This window comes from Mus caroli, unplaced genomic scaffold, assembly GCF_978045245.1.
Source record: "Mus caroli unplaced genomic scaffold, Mus_caroli_1 scaffold_15, whole genome shotgun sequence".
Lineage (NCBI taxonomy): Eukaryota > Metazoa > Chordata > Mammalia > Rodentia > Muridae > Mus > Mus caroli.
The window spans coordinates 24,705,674-24,714,187 of record NW_028227270.1 but is presented as its reverse complement, the minus strand read 5'-3'; positions in this window follow the sequence as shown (position 1 = coordinate 24,714,187).

Sequence of the window (8,514 nt, the reverse complement as noted above, 5' to 3'; positions counted from 1 at the left end):
GTGAATCACATACACATGATGTGTATTCAATCATGTGCTCTTAATTATGAATACATAATTTCTCATTTATTTAAGAAATATCATCTCTGCTTGTTGCAGTCCGAGAGCAACAATCACAGAAAGTGTGAACTTGTTCACTGGGGTCTCCCTTTGATTATGTTGAAAAAGCACTGAATGTATTTCATCTCTAGTGCTTAGAGTGTTAAGTGTAACCTGTTAATATAAGCCAACTACCTCATTTGGAATGGTGATCGCACTATCTGTCCTCTCTCTCTCTCTCTCTCTCTCTCTCTCTCTCTCTCTCTCTCTCTCTCACACACACACACACACACACACACACACACACACACACACAACAGTTGCCAAACTAAACTGCCCAATAAAACTACCTGCCATGGTTGGAGAAAGAAAACTTTTCTATGATAATAACAGGCAAAAAGAATCCATGTCCACTAAACGGGCTCCACAGAGAATCCTGGAAGCAGTACTTCGAGAGACTTAAAAAAAAACAAAAAAACAAAAACAAAACAAAGGAAGCTATGATCACTGAAGCAAACTAGCATTAGGAACACAAACAAAGTAACGATACCAATCCACATACTAAATGGCCTCAACACCCCAGTCAAAACACAGGTTAGTTGAATGGATTAAGAAACAAAGTCCATTTCTGTTGTCCAGAAAATGGTGGGTTTTTTTGTTTTTTTGGGGTTTTTTTTGGTTTTTGGAGACAGGGGTTTCTCTGTGTAGCCCTGGCTGCCCTGGAACTCCCTCTGTAGACCAGGCTAGCCTCGAACTCAGAAATCTGCCTGCCTCTGCCTCCCAAGTGCTGGGATTAAAGGCGTGCGCCACGCTCGGCACAAAATGCTTTTTTTAAATCACCTTCAAGTGGAAGGATGGAAAAGTATACCAAGCAAATGAAACTAGGAAGCAAAAAGGTGTCCATATTCTAGTATCTGACAAAATAAATTTCAAACTAAAATCAGAGCAATAAGGACACTTCATTCTCGTCAATAGAACAATTAACCAAACAGACACGCTCTTAAAGATACGCACCCCACGCTAGCAAGTCCACTTGTCATCAAAGCATGTGCTTCAAGGCACAAAGCAACTCCTGACTGTGTAGTAAGGGGTGATTTCAGTATTGCACAGTCATTAGGATAAAAAAAAAATTCTTAAAACATATCATACATCAAATGGATGTATACCTAATAAAGGTATACAGAATATTTGACCCGAATAACAATGTACATTCTAGTCAGCAACCCATGGAAACAGCTCTAAAATAGAGCATATGTCCTGGGACCCAACATCTTAAATTGAGAAAACTTGAAATAACTGCATCCTTTCTGACCTCAGTACAGTAAATCAGCAGCAAGGAGATCTCTAGTAATACACAAGGGCAAGGAGGTCAAACAACACATCACTGAGTGATGACTGAGTTACAGAAGAAACTAAGAAAGAAAAGTCCTGTAATTAAGATGCTAACGGTGCAACAAAACCTCTGGAATATGTTAAAGGCAGTCCAAAAGCTCTACCCACACTGAAAAATCAGCAAGAGAGAGAACTCAAGATGATGCGGTCTCCTTGGAGCTGCTCTGAGGAGCCTGAGACCAACAGAGACTCCAAGGGGAGATACATGGTGGAGGATGCATCTGCAGAGCATGCAGTATCTTCGGAACAACTAAGAAAGGTGGGTCTTATGGGAAGATGTTCTTTAAAAAAATTTAAAAAGTGCTTTCATGGAATTGGAAAAAAAGATGGCCAGTATTCCTGATGAACATAGATTGAAAATATCCAATAAAATGCATACAAACAATACAGGCATCTATTAAAAGACCACCATGACCAAATATGCTTTATGCCAGAGATGAAGGGATAGTTTGTCATGTGCAAAAACTCAGTAAATGTATATAAGCCATATAAATAGGCTTAAACACAAATATCACATGATCATCCTGATAGATGCAGAAAAGACATTGGACAAACTCCAACATTACCTTTAGGTTAAAAAAAATCCTACAGAGGGGCTGGAGAGATGGCTCAGTGGTTAAGAGCACTGACTGCTCTTCCCAAGGTCCTGAGTTCAATTCCCAGCAACCACATGTGGTTCACAACCATCTGTAATAAGATCTGATGTCCTCATCTGGGGTTCTGAAGACAGCTACAGTGTACTTAGATATAATAATAAATCTTTTTTTAAAAAAAATCCTAGAGAAAGACCAGAGGGAACATACCCCAATATCATAAGGACTGTGGCAAACCCTCAGCCAACATCACTCTAAATGGAGAAAAACTAGAAGCAATCCCATTAAAATCAGGGACAGTGCTGTCCACTATCCCCACTTCTTTTCAACATCAGTGCTTGAATTACCAGCTAGAAAAATAAGCTGAAGGGTTACAAATAGCAAATTAAGTCAAATCCCTATTTGCAAAGGATATTTTATATGAGAGAACCCCCAAAACTCCATCAGAAAACCTAAGAAATAAGCAACATTTTCATTAAAGTGGCAAGGTGGGGGCGGGGGGGAATGTACTGAAAAGTCAGTATACAAATAAGCAGTGAAAAAGAGGTCATGGGAACTCCCATTAGTGACAGGAATAAAATAGTGGGAGGAAGAGACGACCAAGGAGTGCAAGACTTCTACTCTGCATCCTTAAGATCTGGGAAGAAAGAGACTAGAAAGGGGAAAACCCCATGCTTGTGGGTTAGTAGAATCAATGCTGTGAAAATAACCATTCTATCAGAAGCAAGCGACAGATTCAATGTAAAACCAATCAAAATCCCCACAGCATTCTTCACAGGGAAACACACACACACACTAAAATTTGGATGCAAATACAAAAGATAGCCAAAAGAATCCTGAACAACAAGCCTGGAAGGGTTACCAACCAAATTTCAAGATGTATTTTATGGTACTATTGCAGAGCTATACTAATTGGCACAAAAAGAGGCATAGACATGTAGATGGAACAAAACAGAAAACTCAAACATCTCTTATTTGACAAAGATGCCAAAAATATACCCTGGGGGGAAAGTATCTTCTAGTGGTGCTGAATAAAATTAGACCTGTATCATCTGAACAAAATTAAACTCCAGATGGACCAAAAACCTCAACAGGAAAGCTAAAATCACTAGAAGAAAACAGGCAAGTCCCCTACAAAACACAGATGGAGTAAAGGACTTTTCTGACTAGGACTCCTCCATCATGAGTTAAGGTCACCAGCTGATGAACCTCATAAAACCAGAAAACTTCTGTACTGTGAAGAGAACAAGTGGAAGCCCCTAAGTTTTTGCCAACTATACTTCTGATAGAGGATTCATATCTAGAATATAACAAGTTAAAAAAAAAAAAAAAAAAACAAATGAGCCAATATTTTGCTTTGGGTTTATTTGGTTGGTTGGTTCATTTGTTTAGACAGTTTCTCTGTGTAGACAGGGTTTCTCTATGTAGATAGGGTTTCTCTGTGTAGTCCTTGCTTCCAGCAACTCAATTTGTAGACCAGACTGGCTTTAAACTTGAGACCCATCTGCCTTTCCCCAAGTGCCAAGATTAAAGTCTTATGCCACCACCACCTGACTAATGAGCCAGTTTTTTTTTTTTGGGGGGGGGGGGGTTCGAGACAGGGTTTCTCTGTATAGCCCTGGCTGTCCTGGAACTCACTTTGTAGACCAGGCTGGCCTCGAACTCAGAAATCCGCCTGCCTCTGCCTCCCGAGTGCTGGGATTAAAGGCGTGGCCACCACGGCCCGGCATGAGCCAGTTTTTAAAAGAGGGCTGTGTATCTCAAAAAAAAAACAAACAAAAAAAAAACAAATGGCTAAGAAATATCTTTAAAAGTGTCAAAACATCCTTACCAATAAGGAAAATGCAAATTAAAACAGCTTTGAGATTTCATCTTATCCCAAGAGGGAACAACTGACAATAAATACTGTAGTAGGTGTGGAGAAACAAGAATCCTCCTTCAGCAGTGTTGTGTCCGGCCAGCAGATCACAGCCTGGGTTCTAGCCTGGAAAGGCATTTTGGAAACCTGGAAGAGAAGAGGGGCTAGGCGGCGAGAGAAAGAAATGTAGCTAAGACAAGATTCTGATCAAAGCTCAATTTTACTTTTTTCAGACACTCAGTTATAAAGGAAGGGGGAGGGAACCCGATTTCCTGCCAAGTAACTCAGGGTCCAGTAGCAGGACGAACACGTGTGTGCCTCCAAGCAGCAAAGCGGCAGGGTCCAGCAGTGGGCGTGGCAGGACGAATGAGCAGGAAGCTCCACCCTTGAGCAAGCAGGTTCCATGCTGGGGAAAGGGAGACCACACAGCAGGTGTGGGATTCCAGACTGGTGGCAGCAGACTGAAGTCAGTGTGAAGACACTCAAAAAGCTAAGTAGCTCAACTGTATGCCCCAGCTCTCCTACCCAATGCCACATGCCCAAAGTATGCAACACCCTGCTCCACAGATAACGTGCTCAGTCACGTCTATTTTTACTCTAAAATAGGAAATGGAGGGAGCAGCATGTCCTTCAACTGCAAGTAGACAGTGAAAATGAGGGTTACATACACAATATAACCCTATTCTGTTCACTGTCAAGAAAAATGAGATTTGTGGGTAAGTCAATAGAACTAGAAAATTATACTGAGCAAGGTAACCCAACCCAGAAAAACAAACAGCTGAAGTTCTCTCTTACCTGTGGACATTAGTTCTGAATGTTTAGATGGGAACACATAAACTGGAGTAACAGCAGGTACCAGGACAGTAAACAGGGACCAGATGGTGTTGCGGTAAATTTCCCACCCAAATATACCCCAGCAATGAAAACACAACTCAATTAATATGAATACATGCTGTGCACCTAGATTGGGCAGATCTACCACTACACTACCATCTTCCCCATCTATGACACCCTTTATAGCTTGTAGTTTCTCCAGGCCACCTGCCTCTGCTCCTCTCTCTCTCTCTCTCTCTCTCTCTCTCTCTCTCTCTCTCTCTCTCTCTCTCTCTCTCTCTCTCTCTCTCTCTTCTCTCTCTCCTCTCTCTCTCCTCTCCCAAAACCTTCAACTCCACCTTCCCCTCTTTCTCTGCCTAATCCCAGGCTCTAGCCTTTATTTTATGCATTAAGGTGCAGGTTTACAGGAAATCACTTGAGTGCTGACTCATTACTTGTTCGCAGCCCCTCACAGAAGAATGGAATTAACATCAAATATAATTATCCCCAGGGCTATTGGCAACAAGATGGAGCTGTGAAGAGGCAGAAATTCTAGAGAGGGGGTTAGATAGTAAGTCACAGGAACTATGAGGGGGAAATAAACTTGCTGGGGGTCTTTATCTGTGGAATGGGAAGAAGAAGAAGGATGGACACTAAGAGCTACTGAGAAAGCCGGGGAGGGGGGCGGACAGTTTATGTTTTCTTTAAAATAATATATAAATATATATTATGTAATGTATTAATGTAATATATGTGTGTTTGTATTTCCCTGGGGGAATCTGAGCCCCTGAAACTTAAGTTACAGATGATGGTGAGCTGCTGGAAGCTGGGCCTGGGTCCCCTGGAAGAACAGCAAGTGCTTTTACCCACTAAACTCTTTCCAGCCTCCATTAGTGGGTGTTTGTTTGGGAGTTTTTTGAACCAAGGGAAAGTCAAGATTTCCCCCAAAATATTTTATTTAAATATTAAGTAAAAAAAAATCATTTGGCATACGTCTTCATTAACATAAGAAATGAAACAAATTACATCATAGTAAAAATAAAAAAATAAAAAAACATTATATACATCTGAGATCATGTAGTGTCTTTAAATAGGGGATTCCATTACAGTCCAGTCCAGGGCCGTGAGGATCTACAAAATCACAGCATGCGTGCGCGCACACACACACAAACACTAAAAACCATGAAATTACTGTCCCCCAGAGGGTCCACGGCAACTAGAAGACACAAAAACTGCCAGAAAGTAAAATGCTTGTCGCTTCTGACACACAGCAGTGCTCAGGCCTTTGAGCTGTGGTATCTGGACGAGAACTATGGGAGACGAGGGCTGGCTGCCCAGGATTCAGGGCGCTTGCTTCCCTGATCCACACAGCAGGTGGGTATTAAACTTAATACTTTACTCATGTTAAGCAGTCACTATAGTACTAAACTCCTATTTGTATATATTTTTTTATTTTTTTTGTTTGATAATATACATGAGTATAATTCACCAAAAATCACAAATGTATTGGGGTGGGTTTTGTTTGTCCCTTGCTGGGATGCTGAGGGTTTGAATTCTCCTGGTCTAGGTGCACTTCTGCCCTGCAGATGTTAGACAGGCTTTCCACTAAGAGCATTCTGTATAAGAGCAGAAATCTCAGGGTAAGATCAGCAGGGCGATATTAAGCTTTTTTTTTTAACCAAGGGTTGTATGATTGTAAGCTTGGAGCCCTGGCACAGACAGGTGGGCAAACTGGTTGGTATAGAAACATATACGGGGGGTGGGGCACAAAAATGTGTGGGCACATGTGTTGCTCTGAGCAGGACCTCAAGTATCTTCCTTTGTTTTACTGCCTTGAGACAAGATCTCACTAACTCAGACACTTGCTTTTCTGCCAGGCTAGCTAGCCAGCAAACTCCTCATAATCTATCATCTCCCCTAATGCTGGCAAGTTCTAGGCACCCCAAGTTCAGCTTTTCCCATGGGTCCTGGGGAATCTAAGTTCAGGTTCTCATGCTTCCAAATAAAGCTATCGCCTACTCAGCTGTATTGAGAAAATACAAATTCTTACATTATGCTGTACACTAGGAGAAACAGGTCAGATGTCCACCAAAACTCTCCAGGAAGCACTTTATGAGACCATGACCTTTGTCCAGTGTGAACCAGATCTGTGTAGGCCTCACCTCATGGGCAGGAATGCTGGGAAATGACACACTTCCCTTCCACGAAGCAACACGAGAGTAATACTGCTTCTTTATAGGGTCATGCTTTGAAGCAAAACTGAGCCAGAATTGTTCCCTCAATTTTCTGCCACCCCAACTCTTTGTCAAAGTAAGAGTGACAACAGAGAAGTTTCTTAACCATCACAAACTAGGTAGCGTCCCTTTTGGGTCATTTCCGATGGTTTCTTGTCAGGTTTCCTCAACAAAACGAAAGGCACTGTTAGCAGCAGCTGGGAGTTTCCCTAGTCTATATCTCTGCCACCTAAATGCATCAAAGCAAGCTTCGGGCTCATTTCAACCCTAGCAAATACAACAGAATAGGCATATACATGGGGAAAGGACGGACAGTGGAGAATGGTACATGCAGCCTGGCTTTTACCTACCTCTGCCTCCCCCCCCCCCCCCGCCCCCCAACACACATACACACTTATGCAGCAGATGTGCAGTTTGGTCTTCATGTGGGTCTCGAACTGGAGCAGGGGCTATCCCAAAAGCTGTTGTCTGTATATGGGCTATGTTCTTCTAGCTGGGCTGCCTTGTCTTGCCTGTGGGAGAAGCACCTAACCTCACAGAGACTGGATGTGTCAGGGAGGGAGGATACCAAGGTGGGGAGGGCCCAACCGCTCAGAGAAGGGGTGGGGAATGGGGGAAGGATTGCAGGAGGAGGTGACCAGGAGAGGGGCAGTGAGTATGATGTAAAGTGAATACGTAAAAATAAATAAAATTAATAATTTGGCTTTTGAGAGAATGCCAAGATCAAGGGAAAGTTTCTCTGGAAGAGTTGGTCCACATGTGTGCTTGCTACTTAATTTGACACAAGCTATTGTCATTTTGAAAGAGGTAACTTCAATTGAGAAAATGCCCCCAACCAGACTGGTCTCTATGTAGCCCCAACTTTCCTTGGACTTGCTACCAGACTGGCCTTGAAATCATAGATCTACTTTGTTCCCCAAGTGCTGGGACTAAAGGCATGCAGCACATTTTCTTAGTGATGGATTTGAGAAGGCTCGGCTCACTGTGGATGGTGCCGCCACCCCTGGCTAGTGGTCCTTGGTGCTAGAAAACAGGCTGATGGGGCTGGAGAGATGGCTCTGTGGTTAAGAGCACTTCAGAGGTCCTGAATTCAATTCCACATGGTGGTTCACAAGCATCTGTAATGTCCTCCTCTGCCATGCAGGCATATATGCAAACAGAGCACTCATATACATAAATAAGTTTAAAAACAAACATGCTGAGCAAGGCAGTAAGCAGCAGTTCTCCACTGTCTTTGCTTCAGTCCCTAGCTCCAGGCTCTTACCTTGACTTCCTTTGATGATGGACTGTGACCAAAGAGTTAAAAGCCAGAGAACCCTTTCCTTACCAAGTTACTTTTTGGTCAGTGTCTCACCACAGCAATAGAAACCATAATTAAGACAGCATGTGAATACAAACACTGACAGTGTGTCAGAGGCCTAAGGGGAGTCATACTAATGTAAATGTGTGCCAAAGAGCTGTTTATCACTCCAGGGTTAGTTCTGACTTGATCTGCCAGCCTTTGGTCTCTCCACGAGCATTCCCTGTGATTCCTGAGAAGACAACTCTCCAATCTTTCACCTCTAACAGCAAAAGTGGAGTAATT